Genomic DNA, 17,626 nt, shown 5'->3' on the forward strand with positions numbered 1-17,626 from the left:
CAGCCCGGCCTGTGGGGGGCCGGAGGGGGGAGGAGGGGTGGAGTCTACAGGGCTGTTGGCCTGGATGGGGGCGGGGAGCACGCAAGCCCCCCCCCCAGCACGAACCCAAACCCATCTTGGGAAACAGGGCCCCAAAACACCCCCGGTGCCAGCTCCTGGGTCAGAACGGCCAGACACAAGCCCATTTCGGTGGAAGGCGGCGGCCACGGGGTCAACCAGGAAGTGGGTGGCAGGAGGTGCCACAGAGCTGAGGACGCCTGGCATGCCCGGGCCCCAGGGAGCGGGGTGTGGCCCACAGCCAGCCTTCCGCAGCACAGCAGCCTGGAGGGGCAGGAGGCCGGCCGCCCCCGGCAGGCTGGGGCCCCTGCTCCCGGGAGCTGGGACAGACCTGGTGATTAAAGCTCCTGATCCCTGGGGCCCCACAGCCTGGAGGGGGCACTGCTGCTCCCCACCCGACAGAGGGCGACATGAGGCTCAGAGAGGTCAGGCTGGGGTCCGGACCGGGCCTGGCTGACCCCAAAGCTGCGCTCTGAGCTGCGCAGGGCTCGCCCACCCCATGGGGAGTAAATAACATCGCTTCTTTCGAAGCTTCCTCACAAGCGTTCTGACTGAATTAGCGATAGCATCTGGGCCCATGTCATGCGTCACGCTTCACGTGGCTGTCACACGGATCCTTACAAAACCCCGCAGGCGGCCATGACCGTGTCCATCCTGCAGACGCGGACGCTGAGGCCGAGGCCAGCCAGCTAGTACGTGTCGGGGGAGTTTGAGGCTCGAGGGCCCGACTCCGGCGCTGGGCGCGTTCAGCAGCCACCCTCGGCATGGCCTGTCCGGGGCCACACCCCGGCCGCCTCCACAGGGGCCTCGGTTTGCTGAAATTGTTCGGAGAACAAGGGAGGCGCCCAGACCAAGAGCAGTTCCTCCACTGTGGTCGGCGGGCGGCCTCCCTGGTGCCCTGGGACGAGCCGGGCTCTGCTGCGGCCGTGGGCCCTGTGTGTGCCGCGCGCAGCACGGCCAGGGGTGAACCTGAGGGGGGCAGCGGCGGTGAAGGATGGAGAAGATAGACAAGAGGATAAAGCTGGGGCTGGGTGGGACGCTGCTCTCGGACGGAGAGACAGGCCACGGCCTGCGAGCCGAGTCTTTATTTTATAGCAGATTCCACGGGGCAAAGCCAGGGCGGGTCAAGATGTTTACAATGTTCTCTCGGGTTTCGAATCCACTCAATCACATGCACCTGGTCGAGCTTTGTTTCCTTGCTGCGCCTCCCGCAGCCCACACCACTCAGCCACGTGGGCCCACAGGTTCGGACCATCCGGTCAAGCTCACAGCCACAGCCGTTGGCTGTCATGGTGCTGGGAGGCTTTGCCCTCCAAGCTGGGACTTGCACGTGGCTTTGCCACGAGAGGACCTGCCCTCTCATTAGTCCGAGGCTTGAACCCATCCAAACGCTGTGGCCGCTCTCCACACCTGTGCTTGCATGTTCAGTGGCCAGAGGAAAGAGAAAACAATGATGTTGCACGGCACACGGAGAAAACGAGACTTCAGATCTCAGTGTCCATAAATATCTCAGTCGTCGCTGGAGCACACAGCCACGCTCACTGTCACCTGGTCAGCTCGCGCTGCCATTAAGAAATGCCCGGTGTGGGGGTGCCAGCAGCAGACGTGTCCCTCCCAGTCCTGGAGGCCGGAGTCCAAGATCAAGGTGCCGGCGGACTCGGGTTCTGGGGACGCGCTTCCTGGCCTGCACACGGCCACAGCCTTGCTGTCCTCACAGGCGGGCGGTGAGCCCTGGTTTCCTGGTTTCTCCCTGTCTTATAAGCTACCACCCCCCGTGGGACCCCCCACCCCCCGCTCAGGACGCCCCTAAAGCTAAGCACCACCAGAGGCCACACTTCCTAATGCTGTCCCGTCGGGATCCTGGGACACACATGTTCAGTCCCAGGATCCCGCGTTCAGTCCACCCCGCGTTCCTGCGACACGGCAGGCGGAGCGGCCGGCCACACTGCTGTGCCCCAAGCCCACACATGTTCGCTCTGGTCCTCCGTGGGAGAGGCTGGCCGAGCCCTGCCCGGGACGACCCCCCTCCATCGTCCCTGTGCCCAGTAGGAGGCCCCCTCACTCCTGCCGAGGCAGATTCCCGGGCGCCCACGGCCCCATCCGCTCGCACACCGCCTTCTGGGCCACGCGCCTCCCTGCCCCCGCTGCCCCCCCCCCCCGGCTCCTGGGCGCGCCCGGGGACTTTACCTCTCGTGTCCCCGCAAAGCGCCCCGCGCAGCTCCACGGCACCCCCGGTCCCTGGGATTTAGTTTGTCTTCCGCTGGGAGGATGTGGGGTGGTTTAACGGCTTCCCAGCCAGCCCTGGGGTCTGCGTTTTCATCTCAGGGGATCAGAGCTTGCTCTCCGGGATTGGACACGCTCATCCCCCCTAATCACTGACACCAGAAGGCAGACGTCTGGGTGGCTGCGGGATCTGCTGCCTTTTGCCCATCCCCGTCCACACCTCACTGCGGAGGGGGCGCGATGAAGGAGGCAGGGCCACGGCCCGGTCCACGGGATTTACTGGTGCGCGCTCAGCACTGCCCCACCGACGATCCGCACCTGAGTGGCATCGCGTCACGTGTGGGAGGCCTCCCAGAGCCTTCGCGCAAATGCAAGCCTTCGAGGTTGAAACTCTGTTTTTTCCTGGGAGACACTTCCCCAGGGACACATTATGCAAATTTCCCAAACTTGAAGAAAGGCCACGGAGAGACACCTCATCTATCCCAGGGCTTGGCTCTGTGGGCCCTGAAAGGATCCCACCTGGACCCTCAAGTGGGCTCCTGCCGAGACACCCCAGCTCCGGCTCCTGCCTTTACCCCCCCCCCACCCCCCCCCGATCTAGGAAAGCGGCGATGAGCTCACCCTTGGGGCGGGGTGGCTCTGTGGCTCCCTCTCTGCTGTGGCTCAGAGACGGGACTCCCAGGACCATCACTTCTGTCTTGATTTCATGTTGCTGGCAGCCACTGAACCACTCTGGGCCTCCAGCTCCTCCGCTGTCTGCAGTGGCTGCCGACAGGCAGTGCCACCCCCGGGGCTGGGCGAGGACTTTGTGAATGAGCGCCCGAAACCCTCATCCCAGTGCCTCACGAGGGACGCGCTCAGCCTGCCCAGTGACGGCCCCCGGCTGCTGCTCAGGTGGGCCCCTGGCACCTCCTCTGCCCGCGGCACCAGGAGGACTCTCCATGTCCCCGGGCCTCCAACCACCAAACCCGCCTTTTCCGCGGGACGGGACGGTCACTGGGTGCAGGGGGCGCGGGCGCAGCGTCTCTGAGCCGTGTTCCCAGCAGAGGCCGAGGGCAGGCGCTCGTCTGCCCCACTCATGAGGCGGCACACGCAGGCTTTTAAAATGCTACGCTTATTGCATCGCAGGCGTGAGGATGAGAACATACAGTCTGTGTGAGCAACGCCAATCACACAACAGACACCCAGAATGTCCTGCACCCGAGGTAGCGGCCTCGTCGCGGCCGGCTGTCCCGGGGAGGCACCGCGGAGAGAGTGGCAGGAGGAGGGCTCAGGGCTTACGGGAACAGGTGAATCAGGCCGCCCCTTTGCGGGCGATGGTAACTCAGATTGACGGGCAAAGGAAAGCGCGTTAACGGGGATCGGAGCACACAGGGCCTCTGCGCCTTCCCCCCTCCTCCCGGCACCCCCACGGGGCAGTGAGGCCAGGGGCTTGGCCAGCAGGCAGCATGGGGTCACCTTGGACCTGAGGGGTCCCCTTCCTGACACATAATGACCCCTCAAGGGCAGTGCTGTGGGCATCACTTGTCTTCATTTCATTTCCGTCCCTTTTTTTCCACGTCATAGATCAGAGGTCTGCCTAATGGCCAAATCCGGCCCCCCACCTGTTTTTATAAATAAAGTTTTATTGATACACAGCCACACCCTTTCCTTCACATATTGTTTCTGCTGCTTTCGCGCAGCGGAGTTGATGAGTTGTGACAGGGACCACTGGCCCGTGAGGCCTGGAGATGGCCTCTGCTGCCCCTGCCCTGTTTCCTCACGTGCTCAGGCCCCCGGGCGGGACCCCGTCCACCCACAGACAGCTACGGGCGGGTCTCTTGTTTGTGGTGTTTTCATGGCTGGTGCTGATTTGGGGCTCTGGAGATGTTGTTAAAAAGCCACAATCGTTAGGTTTCCGTTCTCCAGGGACGGTGTTAGGACAGGGACGGCTGAGTCACCAGCAGCCGCCCTAAATAGGAGACAAGCCCTGGGACGGCCGCCACCTGCGGACACGGCAGCCTCAGGCGGGAGGGGCCTCCCACTGACCCCCAGGCCCACCTGCTGGCCCCTCCCAGCTCTGCTCCCAGACAGCTGAGGGGGGGAAGGGCCCCGGGGCAGGGCTGAGAGGGGCCTCCCTCCTGGGGCTCCCTTTCCCTGTGATGTTGTCTGAGCTCTCCCTCCAGGCTTCTGTGAGTCACAGGAGCCATTTCATACCTCGGGGCTGTGGCAACGCATCCACCACCCTGGAGCCACAGTGAGCCCAGGGCACCTGCAGCCACCACTGCCTCCACCTCCACCGCCACCTCCACCGCCACCTCCACCTCCATCACCTCCACCTCCACCTCCACCTCCACCTCCACCACCTCCACCTCCACCTCCACCTCCACCTCCACCACCTCCACCGCCACCACCTCCACGGCCACCTCCACCTCCACCGCTGCCACCACCAACTCCACATCCACCACCACTGCCACCACGGCTGCTACATTCCTGGCACCTCCCAGGCCGAGGCTGCGGCTGCAATGACCCGAATACCTGCCAGAGCAGCAGATATGGAACCTCTGATCCACCTCTGAGTGGGATAACCCGCCAGGGACAGAGGAAAGAGGAGTCCAGGTTCATGCCAACCCCCCTTCCTGCGAGGACAGGAGCGACAGCGATGCGTGTCTGTGGGGAGGGCGGCGTACCCCGCTCCTGTGGAGGTCTCCACAGGAGGGGAGAGGAAGTGCTGTGTCGCCCCATAGCCAGACGGAAAGCCTTTTCACGGAGCCAAGGTAGAAAGAACGGGGCTCAGGGAGGGAGAGAGCAAACAGCCTTGCCCGAGATGCCCGTGATGCCCATGATGCCCGTGATGATGCCCATGATGCCCGTGATGCCGACATGACCGCTTTTGGAGCCTGACTCAGCAGTTGGGAGCAGCTGACACAGAGGGAGCAGCGGTGGCCCGGCTCCAGGATGGACGGATGGACAGATGCACAGGCTCCAAGCTGCTCCCTTCGTTTCTGGGGCAGGAGGGAGTGTTAACCGCTTACACCCAGAGCGGGAGGGGGGTGGCCAGCATGGTGGGGCTTCCCAGACACGCCCTCCTGGGCCAGGGTGGGCCCCAATCCACTGCCGGGGGTCTTAGAAGCAGAGGTGAGGTCAGGCCCTGTACGTGAGGCAACGTGACCCCAAGGAGACACCGTGTAGCGACTTAAGGGAAAGCAAGAGGCTGTCACGCGCAGGTCATGGTGCGCGTCTCCCTCTTAGGAAAGCGCTTCTGCCGCCCGTCGGACGGAGGCGGCGGACAGCACCCGTGTCTCTGCCGGCAGGAGGGAAGGCGTGAGGCGAGTGGAGAGGGGGCCCTCCCCTGAACCCCACGATTCCTGCCTCAGACTCAGGGGGGGCTGTGTGCGTGGGCAGGGAAAGGAAGACCCCTGGTAGCAGGGGGATCCCCTGGGAGGCTCTGCAGCTTGGAGCTGGAGCTGGGGGCCAGCGGGGGTCCCCCTTACTGGCATCCGGGGCCCTAGCCCAGGACGGAGGCCAAGGGCCAGCATCCGCCCTGCTGCTGAGGTGGGCGAGGCATCGGCCGGGAGGCTGTCCTCTGGTGGCTGTGTGACCCGAGGGGAGGCACAGCAGCTGCTTCTCCCACGAGCACAGCTCATCACAGGCCTGCTTCTGTGCGGCTGGGGATGAAGAGTAAATGCTTGGCCTGGCCGGGCGGCTTAGCGGTGGGCATCAACCCAGGGACCAAGAGGCGGCCGGATCAAATCCTGGCCAGGGCACAGGCCCGGGTTGCAGGCTCAATCCCCTGTGGGAGGTGGGGGTGGGTGGGCGTGTGCCGGAGGCAGCAGATTGATGATGTTTCTATCTCTCTATCCCTCTCCCTTCCACTCTCTCTAAAAAATTTTAAAAAATATTTAAAAATGTTAAAAAAAGAGTAAATGCTTGCAAGGCTTAAGCAGAGGCCCGACAAAGAGCAGATCTGGGACAAGTGGCAGCTACTGATACAAATGACAGTTGTTGCTGTTGTCATCACTACAATCGCCATCACCCACATCCCCATCCTCATCCCCATCATCACCACCACCATCACCCACATCCCCATCCTCATCCCCATCATCACCATCTCCATCACCCACATCCCCATCCTCATCCCCATCATCACCACCACCATCACCCACATCCCCATCCCCATCATCACCATCTCCATCACCCACATCCCCATCCTCATTACCATCCCCATCATCACCACCACCATCACCCATATCCCCACCACCATCACCCACATCCCCATCCCCATCATCACCACCACCATCACCCACATCCCCATCATCACCACTATAACCATTACCACCACCATCATCACCACCATCCCCATTACTATCACCACCACCACCATAACCATCCCCATTACTATCATCACCACTATAACCATCACCACCACCATCCCCATTACTATCATCACCACTACAACCATCCCCATCCCCATTACTATCACCATCATCACCTCCACCATCATCATCACCATCATCCCCATTACTATCATCACCACTATAACTATCACCACCACCATTACCATCATCACCTCCATCCCCATTACTATCACTATCATCACCACCTCCATCCCCATTACTATCATCACCACCACCACACCCATATCCCCATCCCCATCATTACCACCATCATCACCATCTCCATCACCATTACTATCATCCCCATCATCACCACCATCCCCATCCTCATTACTATCACCATCATCACCACCTCCATCTCCATTACTATCATCACCACCACCATACCCATATCCCCATCCCCATCATTACCACCATCATCCCCATCCCTATCATCCCCATCACCATTACTACCATCCCCACCATCATCACCACCACCATCCCCATTACTATCACCATCACCACCATCTCCATCAGCACCTCCACCTGATCCTCATCATCAACACCACCATCCCCACCACCATTACTATCACCACTACCGTCATCATCACCACCACACCTGTCATCATCACCATCACCACCATTGTCACCACCATCACCGCCACCACCACCACCACCGTCTTCCAGCTTCAGATGAAGTGCCTGCTCCTTCCTGTAGGGGTGAAGGCTCTGAGCTGTAGAGTCTGTAGAGTCTTCCCCTGGGAGGCCCTCTCCCCTGGAGACTTGCTCATGAAACCCCGCCCTTCTCTGGCTGCCCCTGGGACCACTCAATCCCGGCGCCCTGGGACAGTCTGCAGTTAGGAGGAACTGTCTGCATAATTAAGTGGCTCCTTGTAAAACCCTGAGTGTGCGGTCTCTTCGGGGCAGCAGGCAGAGCGCATGCATCCAGATGCCAGGCGGCTGGGCGCCCCTGGCCCTCCGCCCAGGATGCCAGCCTCAGGACCACAGCTGCCTCAGCACCTGGCGCGGTCCCAGCCTCGGGGAGTGTCCCGCCTGCTGCTATGCCTGGCTGGGTGCCAGGCCCCAGAGGCCGTGGCTGCTCTGCCCTCCCTGGGGCATTGCCTGTTGCGCAGGGTGTGGCAGGAGCGTGCCCTGGGGGAAAGCGCTACTGGAGTGCCCCGCCTGCGGAAGATGACATCAGGGAGCCCGTGATGGGGACGGCTGCTGCCCATCCCCAGGAGTCCCTGGCTGGTCCCTCGCCTTCCTCAGGACCCACAGCTCGCGAGGTGGCGGGTGCACTTCAGGTCAGCGCCTGGGCCCGGTGAGCGGACAGAAGGGAGGCTGGGGAGCAGTCCTGGCCGAGGGCGGCGCCAGGGCCACTGGTAGGACCTCATTCCCCAGATCACACCTCAGAGTCAGGACTGTGGCCTTTTCCTCCTCCACAGCCCTGAGCCCTGGACAGCAGCACTGGGAGGGAGCTGGGGTGACCAGCCGTCCAGGCTTGCAGGGGGGGGGGCTCGGAGGACCGTGGGCACTGTGGAGGCTGTGGGCAGCCTGGGTCGGGCGCCTGCACCTCCAGCCCAGAGGGGGGGGTGTTTTCCACATTTCATGGGGGTCCTGCCCCTGACACCCACGAAGTTTTCCAACATGTACCAGGAAATGAGCAGGTCCCCGAAGGACTACCTGGCTTAGGAAGGGGCCTGGGTTGGGGGGCACTGGAGCCCCCGATGTGTGGTGGACCCTCCATAGGAGGGTCTGATGCATGGGGCAGGGCCCTAGGGAGCGTTGAGTACAGGTTTGCTTTCTGCCGGGGGTTCTGCTATCTGATGGTCCGAGTTAGGCGGCAGCCGCCCGGTCCGGGGTTGGGGTACCACACCCCTCCCTAGCTCTGCAGAGGGCGGCTCCTGCCGGGTGGGCCACTCTCCCTGTGCCAGTTCCACGTGGCTCCACCTTCTGGGGGAGCCCACTCCTGCTGTGTGCCTGCTGAGGGCTGAGCCGGGGTGCAGAAGTGCTGGGACAGACACGCCCCCTGCTCACGGGCCACACGGTCAAGGAGGGACTGGACATCAGCTACAATAACCACACGGACCGTGCCCAGATGACCTATGGGACACTGGTGGGGCCCCACACGGTGACCCCACTCTGCCAGCAAGTACGGTTCCTCCGCAGCCTCAGTTCCCTCTCCCTAAAACAAGGAGGCTGGACTCAGGCCCTACATGGCCTCAAAGGGTGAGGAGACTTCCCTGAGGCCTCAGGCCTGGAGGAGCCGGGACCCCTGCCCCGAAATGCCGGATGGAATCCAGCCCATGAGGGTGGGGTTAGCCAATGGGCTCAACGCCCGCTCCCCGCTGCTTTAGGGGTGGGGATTCCGCCTGAGCCTGGGACAGGGGCCTCTCTCCCTGGAGGGCCTGGGGGAAGGTCCCCAGGCCGGGAGGGTGCTCGGGGCTGCACCTGTTGCCCACACAGGCTGCTGCCCAGGGACCCTCTGGGAAGACCTGGGGCCCAGCCAGGCCCATAGCACCCATACAGCCCAGCAGGTGACTGGGCACCTTCAGCAGTTGTCCATAGTTACCATGGTTGCCATGCTGCACGGCAGTGGGGAATGACCCTCTCTTCTGCATCCCTCCCAGCGACACCCCAGTGGGCTTTGCTAGAACCTTCCAGCCCTGGGTGAGGCAGGAGCGAGGGCCAGTGGGCACACAGGCCGTTGTGTGTCTGTGTGTGTGTGTCTCTCTGTGTGTGTCTGTGTGTGAGTATGTGTGTGTGTGTATCTATCTGTGTGTCTCTCTGTGTGTGTCTATCTGTGTCTATCTGTGTGTGAGTGTGTGTGTCTCTGTGTGTCAGTGTGTGTGTGTCTCTGTGTGTCAGTGTGTGTGTGTCTCTGTGTGTTGTGTGTGTGTGTGTGTAGGGTGGTGGTGACCACGGCAGCTGGAGCAGCTCAGGGGACCCTGAGGGAATCACGGCTCGCTGTAGGGCCCTGGCTAGTGACCCTCCTCCCAGGCGCACGGAGGACCAGCTCAGCTCCCTGTGGAGCAGGAGGGGTCTCCTAAGGATGCACAGCGCCCAGATCCTCACGCAGCCCGATGTCTCTCCCCCAGCACCCTCCGCTGTGTCTGCACCTTTGCACGCAGCCCTCCCCACCCAGGAGGCCACCCTGTCCTTCCTGCCCGTGACGTGACGCAGTCCCCCCGCACCCCGTGCACTGGACCCCGCGTCTCCTCCCGCCGACTGGGGGCCCTGCGGGCAGCGAGGGGAGGAGCGAATCCACGCCTGCGCAAAGCAGGGTGGGGAGCATGTGGCTCCTCCGGGCGACATCGGGCCCAGGATGGCTGACAGTCCCCCTAAACGGGTCCTTTCGTTAGGACAGTGGGTCCACATGCCATGGGAGCTGCCCGGGCCGCCTTTCCCAAACCTGTGTTTCAGGATGAAGGGAAAGTCCCGGAGGCAGCTCCGGTGCCGGTGCCTCGGCGGCCCGGCCAGCCCTGACCCCGCCGCCCTCCTTCTCCAGGCGCGTGTGTGCGGGGTGACCGCCCTCCTTCTCCAGGAGCGTGTGTGCGGGGTGACCGCCCTCCTTCTCCAGGCGCGTGTGTGCGGGGTGACCGCCCTCCTTCTCCAGGAGCGTGTGTGCGGGGTGACCGCCCTCCTTCTCCAGGAGCGTGTGTGCGGGGTGACCGCCCTCCTTCTCCAGGCGCGTGTGTGCGGGGTGACCGCCCTCCTTCTCCAGGCGCGTGTGTGCGGGGTGACCGCCCTCCTTCCCCAGGAGCGTGTGTGCGGGGTGAGGCCCTCCTTCTCCAGGAGCGTGTGCATGGGGTGACCGCCCTCCTTCCCCAGGAGCGTGTGCGCGGGGTGACCGCCCTCCTTCCCCAGGAGCGTGTGCGCGGGGTGAGGCCCTCCTTCTCCAGGAGCGTGTGCGCGGGGTGAGGCCCTCCTTCTCCAGGAGCGTGTGCATGGGGTGACCGCCCTCCTTCCCCAGGAGCGTGTGCGCGGGGTGACCGCCCTCCTTCCCCAGGAGCGTGTGCGCGGGGTGACCGCCCTCCTTCTCCAGGAGTGTGTGCGCGGGGTGACGGCCCTCCTTCTCCAGGAGCGTGTGCGCGGGGTGACGGCCCTCCTTCTCCAGGAGCGTGCGCGGGGTGACTGCCCTCCTTCTCCAGGAGCGTGTGCGCGGGGTGACGGCCCTCCTTCTCCAGGAGCGTGCGCGGGGTGACCGCCCTCCTTCCCCAGGAGCGTGTGCGCGGGGTGACGGCCCTCCTTCTCCAGGAGTGTGTGCGCGGGGTGACGGCCCTCCTTCTCCAGGAGCGTGCGCGGGGTGACTGCTCTCCCCGCGGGAGGTGGCAATTGCTCCTTAGGCCCCGCAGTTCCTATTTTGGGCATCTGTGTCCTTTGAGGAGCAAACGGATGGAGATGGCTCCAGGCCTCCTGTCCCTGACACCTGAACACCTCCTGGCCTGAGCGACTAAAAATACCTCCTCCTCACTGACAGGGACAGGCAATCCCGGGAGGTGGGGGAGGCCGCTGAGCAGGGAGAGGCTTCGGGGGAAGGGGAGATGCCACAGGCCCAGCTCTGCTTCCTCCACACCACAGGGGACAGGCTGGGACAGCCGGCACCCCAACCAAACCTCATTCCAAGAGAAGAGACGCTGCTAACAAGAGCACCTCACCATGCACACCCCGCACCGCACACCGGAGACAGTGTGACTTGAGATTCAAGCTGACAATAGCGCAGGGGTCATTCCCCAGGACACACGCAGGCTTCCGGGTCAGAGAACCGAAGATGCCGGCGAAGCCCTCGCCAGGGCTGTCACCATCAGCGTTTCCTCCTGCACTATGTTAAGGAGGGAGCGGGAAAGCTCACCCATAAACAGAGCTGGGAAGTGTTTCTCAAAGTGCGGCCTCGGCACCCCTCGCCCAGTGGCTGGTGAAGGGAGGAGCTGGCGGAGCTGCGCCAGGACCCTGGGGACTGTTTCGGGCCCCACTCCCTGTGGCCCCGACGTGTGCCCCGTTCTCTGCCGTCACACTAGATGCTGGAAGGCTGAGCCCTGACCCCACACGTCACAGTGTCCCCAGAAAGGCCTCTTAGGGCAGGAAACAGAATCACGCACCGTGGAAACTGCCGACAGGACAGACGAGCGGATGCCCGAAGGGACCGGTTAACCCGAAAAGCGACTTTTCTTCCCACCAACCTGTGCGCGCACAGCGACCCTCTGTCCAGCTGTCCCAGGAGCCACCAGGGAGGGCAGTGGTTGGGCTCAGCCTGTGACCAGAAGTGACGTTACTGAGTGTCTGTGCCAGGGACTGTCCCGATGCTTCCACCCAACGCATCCCATTTCGCTGAGCCGGGAAAAGGGGAGACGCAGACGGGGGCCAAGTGGTTGAGAGGGAGAGGGCCAGGCCCTCAGGTTCCCCCCGGGGACCAGGGGTCAAGACGGTGACAGAGGGCCCTGTGAGCAGGATCCCGCTTCGGTGGGACCCGGGATGTGGGGATGTCGCGTGCTTACTGGGGAAACAGACCTGGGCGTGAACGGTTTGCTGCTTCGTCCTGGAAGCTGGGGCGGGTTCTGAGAGACGTGCGCCTGGCTTCTGCCTCGCGTCGGGTGACGGATCTCAATGTGCAGCAGCCAGGGCTCCAGATCGCGGTGGGGAGAGCGCCTACCGCATCTGCAGCGCAGACAGGAGGCCGAGCGAGGGCCCCCTGCGCCTGCCTTTCCCTTTCTCCAGCCCTGTTTCATCTGCGTCCCACACGGCACTGGGGCTCAGTTCTGCGAGTGCTGAGCGCAGGAGCCAGAGAGAAGATGGGCTGCCTGCAAGGAGGGAGCTCACGAGGCCGGTGCCAGGTATGAGGGAGGCAGGTGCCAGGTACGGGGAGGGGTTGTAGAGAGCGGCTACAGTGTTTGGACAGGTTATGGTCCGAACCTGTGGCCCCACGTGGCTGAGTGGTGTGGGCTGCGGGAGGTGCAGCAAGGAAACAAAGCTTGATCAGGTGCATGCAACTGAGTGGATTCGAAACCCGTGAGAACGTTGTGACCACGCCCTTGCTGTGCCTCGTGGAATCTGCTATAAAATGAAGACTCGGCTCGCAGGCCGTGGCGCTGTCTCTCCATCAGAGAGGGCAGCGTCCCACCCAGCCCCAGCTTTATCCTTCACCGCCCGCCCTCAGGCTCGCCGAACCTGGCTGCGCTGGCATGGCACAAGGCGTTAGCTCTGATGTCTCTGGGGTTAACCACATGGCCATTGGGCAGAGCAGGGCGTGGCCTCCGGAGACCCCGTCCCTCAGGGCTATGAGTTGGGAAGTGGGGTGTGCGGTGCAGGGCACTCTCAGGCTGGGGTGCGGGGCCAGAGCCTCCCAGGGCACGCGGAGAGGAGGCAGGCCCGCTGAGCCCCATCGGATGTGGCAAAGGGCTGAGAAGACGCAGCCCTGCGCGTGCCCACCTGGCGGGGAGATGGCACCTGCCAAGGCCGGGCCTCATGGAGAGCTGCGGGCTACCCTCACAGTGACGCGGTGAATGGATGAACGTGGGTGACATCCCCCCTGGCCCAGGTGTGCTCTCAGGGAGCCCCTGCTCCATTCTTCTCCCCTGAACTGGCTGAGCCAAGGACCACGCCTCCTCAGAGTCACCCCAAGAAAGGGGGGCACACAGTGAGTGGGGGCTGAGCGCGCTGGGGTTCCCACTGGTGAGAAAGGCAGTTTCCACATCCCCGGGAGCTGGGATCGAACCCTGACGTCCGGGGGGGGGGCTAAGGATTGATGAGGAGGGGCGCGGCAGGAACAGAACCTAGGCTTCCTCCGGAGCCAGGAGGCCGGCTCAGTCTCACCACCGCCCCGTGCCTCAGTTTCCCCCTCCTGGCTAACCAGCCTACCCCGCAGGGTTATTTACAAGACCCGCTGTGGAGTCAGTGGCAAGCGCAATCTCTCCTCCCCGTCATCCCGCCCAGTGGCCGGGCCCTGCCATCTCTCTGACATCTGAGCACCACAGTGTCCTCATTCTGGGGACCTGCCAGGCCAGCAGGATGGCGTCACAAGGATTCTCTGCTCCCAGCAGCCCCCCCAGCGACTCGGACACACCCCAGGGCGCTGGCTTCCTCCACACCTGCCGTCAACACCTCCAAAGTGGCCTTCCCAGAGGGTGGCTGAGGTCTGCACCTCCAAGGGGCAGAGCCAAAGAAGTGACCTGGCTCCAACTGGCAGGAGGGGAGGGGCCTAACCTGGCCCCGCCCCTGCCGCTGAATGAAGGGGGGGGGAGATGACATAAGGATAGCTCTTGGGGGGAATGGCCATTAGCATTTATGCAAATTAACACATCACATCTGAGGAGGATGGGGAACACCCAGTTCAGGCCACCGCTGAACTGGAGGGAGTCACTGCCTCTGGGCTTCTGCCGACTCCTCTGAGGGGGCAGGTGGCTGGGAAGCTGGCAGCTCTGTGACTAGCCCCAGCTGCTGGGCAGGAAGGGGGGTGGAGAGCGGTGTGGGGTCCCGGGCCCTGGACACCCTCAGAGACGGTCCTCCCCGAATGTACCTGAAGTTGACCCCGCTCTGACCCATTATTCAGGGACCCCAGAAAACTGCTCTGGCTCCGTGAAGGTCACTGCGAATTTAGTCCAGGATAAGGACACGCTGCCTGCTGTCAGTCCCGCACACGAGCCCGTTGCCTGGGCTCTGACAGCAGGGGAGGCCTTCCTGCTCCAGCTAGAGGAGGCCCCCCTCCCGGCCCCTCCCGGAAACTGCAAATCAAGACTCGTGCCTCTCACTTCCTCCTCAGTCGTTTGGGGCTAGAAGGTCCTTGAAAGGAGAGACAGAAAGCCGCAGGGTCTGAGGCCTCTCCGGCTGCCCTGCCCAGAGCTCACTGCCCTCTGACCCTCACCAGGCAAGACCTGTGTCCCACCGTGTCCCCTCCAGTGTTCAATCCCATGCGTGCCAGCTTCTCCCCACCCAGCTCCACACCCCAACTCAGAAGGGCGTTGAGCGTGAGACCAGGTTCCACACTTTTCATGCCCAACCCCTCCAGGCCTGGCTCAGTCCCCAGGTGCCGGGCAGTGCCCACAGGTCTGTGGACTGGCAGAGCAGAGAGAGACACAGGCCTGGACCTGGGTGTCCTATAGGAAGCCCCCAGCAGCTGCTGCTGAGGCGGGAATGTGCTCTAGCCCAGACACCCTCAGTGCCATCGAGGCGGGGGGCGGGGGTGGACCTGGAGAGCATCCGTAGTCTCTATGGACATGACCTGGGGAGCCAATGCCCTCTGGGCCCCCCACTTCGAGGGCACAGGGGCAGGAGCCCAGGAACTGCCACCAGCCTGGGCTCTGCAGGTGGATGCATTTTCCGGGGGACAATCAGGAAGGCAGATGGGACTCTCCCCACCCAGGTCCCCAAACCCTGCAACATGGGGCCTCAGCCCGACTTCCCTAGCAGAGGGGGCGCTGGCTCCTGGCATTGGAAGGGGGTTGGCGGTTTGTGAGGGGGAGGAGAAGTTGCAGGGAAAGAAGTCCTGACATGACAGATAGCGGGACAGCTGTGGCCAGAACTCGGTGTTCCTGATCCTGGGATGTGATGTATTAATTTCCATAAAGCCGAATAGCCCGTTTCCCCCAAGAACTATTACTTATGTCATCTCCCCCAGGATGTGGTTCAACACAGGGCAACAGATGAACGGGGCGGAAGAGCCAGCCCCAGGAGCCGGTCCCTGCTCTGCACCCGGCAGCGCAGGTCTGTTCCCTAAGGTGGCCCCACGACCCCGCAGGACCAGACCCCCTGCCCTCAGCCCCACAGCCCGGTCCCCATCATGCCAGGAAGCAAAGAAAGTTACCAACCCGAAAATGCTGAATCACAAAGTGAGGCTGAGCAGCAAAGTGGGGGTGGGGAGGGAGAGGGTGGCCAGGGAGGACGGCAGGAAAGGGTGCTAAGGGACTAGAGCCCCCCTCCCAGGATGCTCGAGGCAAAGTGGAGCCCCCACAGCAGCCCGGAGTACAAAAGTCAGGAGCGGCGCTGGGTGCGCCTGGGTGGGAGGCGGAGAGGTGGGCAGGCACACGGCCGCTACCGCAGTACGCAGCAGCGGTGCAGTCCCTGGGTCCGCGCGTCCTTCCGGAGCGGCAGCAGGTAGGGAGGTGGGAAGAGAAACGAACCTGAAGATGCCCCAGGGGCACAGGGAGGGGGTGGGGGGTGCAGGAGGAAAGTGCCAAGGTCCTGGGGAGTGGGGCAAGGAGGAGAGAGCGCCCGCGGGAGAGCCTGGGAGCAGAACGGGTGGGAGGATGGGGATATGGGACCAGGAGGGAGCGGCAGGGTGAGCCTTCAGGAGCAGAAGGGTTGGAGGGATGGGGGGACTGGCACCGGGGGCGCTCCGACGGGGCCGCGCAGAGGCCTGGGGAGGGGATGGGAAGGGGGGCTGGGTGGGGGTGAGGCTGTGAAGAGTGAAGGGGACCGAGATAGGGCAGAGGGGCGCCAGGATCAGGGAGAGGATGAAGTTTGGGGCCGGGGTCGGCACGGGAGCTGAAAGGTCGGGCGGGACGGCAGACAGGGCGGGCCAGGGAGGACTGGATGGGGGAAGGGAGATGATGGGGCAGAGGGAAGATGGAGAGAGAGAGCCAGCCGGCTGGAGAGGAGGTGAGGGTGGAGGCGGGCGCGGGGACGCGCGAGGGAAGAGGAGATGGAGAATCACCGCAGGCCTCGCGGGGGCCGCCGCTGCTCTCCCGGTGCGCGGCCGTGGACAGCGCGTCCCGCCGGGGTCGCCCCCTGCACTCACCTGGGGGCTCCAACTCCGGATCCTGTGCCCGCTCCGGATCTTCCTTCCCGCCCCGCCCGGCGACTTTAGCGCCCCCGAATCCCGCTCTCCCGGCCAGGTTCCGCCCGCAGCATCTTCACCTCGTGGGACACCCGGGGCCACGCCTCTGACAGCTCATCATTGGCTGGAATTCACGCCAGTCACATTCCCATTGGCTGAGGGAGAGCCAAGCATGCAAATCAGGACGGACCCGCCACTGCACCGATTGGCTGGGGCTGGCGGAGCGGAGCCTCTCGACTTGCGCTCTGATTGGCCAATGACGGTGACACGGGGCGGGTTCTCGGCCAGGGAGCGAGGCTCCTCCCGCGGTGGCAGCGGCCCGGGCGTCCTTCGGCCGGTTCTTGGCCCGCGAGGCCCGCGGATCCGCCGGCACCGGCTGGCGGCGGGGCCTCTGCGTCCGTAGTGGATCTCTTCCTCGAGAGCCTGGGCCTCGTCACTCCAGGGTGGGCGTGGGCGCGGCGGACCGGTCTCCTAGGTAACGCGGCAGCGACAGTCGGAACCATGTTGGTTGGCGCTGCGGGGGAGGCTGGACACGGTCTCGACCCGCTGGGCCGCTGAGCGGGCCGGGGGTCTAGGGCTTGGGCTTGGGGATGCTCGGCATGTCTCTCCGCGGGGGCCCGGTGCCTGCGGGGCGCGGCGGCCGGGCGGGGCGCAGGGCTGTGCCCGCGTCAGTTGCATGTCACCCCTCCGCCGTGACACTTGGTTCGGCCCGGGCTGCTGGTTGCCTGGGTATCCTAGGCTCCTGGGGGCTCACCCTCCGCCCTCTGCCCCTTGACCCCGAGTCCCTCTGCAGTCCCCAGCTTTAGGGGAGCGCGGTCTGGTCTTTTGCTGAGATCTTGGTGGGCGTTGGTTTTCCCGGATTTGGCGTCCCCAGCGGCCTTCCGGTACCGGAGGTCCGTGGGGGACTACTCCTGGGTGCGTTCCCCTGGGCGGGGTGCCCGTCTCCTGTGGGTGCCCATTCCCAGTGGGTGCCCGTCCCCTGTGGGTACCATCTGCCAGGGAGATCTACAGACTCCCTAGTCCTCGCAGAAGGCCACCGCGCTGCCTGTGTCCAGCGCCCCTGGCATGGCACTTGCCTTCACCCTCTGCTGTCCAGCCAGCTGACCTCCTGGCCGGCTCCGAGCTCACCACCTGGCCTCTTTCGGTGGCCGGCATGCTTGCCCTGCTGCTCGCTCCTCCTTCAGACTCCGAGGCCCCACCCAGGCACATCCCTTTAGCGCCT

General features: G+C 63.9%; 2 protein-coding genes across 6 annotated transcripts in view; one reads left to right on the plus strand and one right to left on the minus strand.

Annotated features, from left to right (window-relative positions):
- Nucleotides 1-16,518, minus strand: part of KCNAB2 (potassium voltage-gated channel subfamily A regulatory beta subunit 2) — a 62,063-nt gene extending 45,545 nt beyond the window's left edge. Inside the window, exon 1 of one of the 5 annotated variants that reach the window (XM_059691493.1) lies at nucleotides 16,366-16,518. The gene's annotated coding sequence lies outside the window, so the exon portion shown is untranslated. The remainder of the gene's footprint in view (nucleotides 1-16,365) is intronic. The other 4 variants (XM_059691498.1, XM_059691495.1, XM_059691496.1 and 1 more) reach the window with 4 other exon arrangements.
- Nucleotides 16,519-16,662: 144 nt separating this feature from the next.
- Nucleotides 16,663-17,626, plus strand: part of NPHP4 (nephrocystin 4) — a 59,487-nt gene continuing 58,523 nt past the window's right edge. Inside the window, exon 1 of the mRNA XM_059691510.1 lies at nucleotides 16,663-16,879. The gene's annotated coding sequence lies outside the window, so the exon portion shown is untranslated. The remainder of the gene's footprint in view (nucleotides 16,880-17,626) is intronic.

This window comes from Myotis daubentonii, chromosome 3 (genome assembly GCF_963259705.1).
Source record: "Myotis daubentonii chromosome 3, mMyoDau2.1, whole genome shotgun sequence".
NCBI lineage: Eukaryota > Metazoa > Chordata > Mammalia > Chiroptera > Vespertilionidae > Myotis > Myotis daubentonii.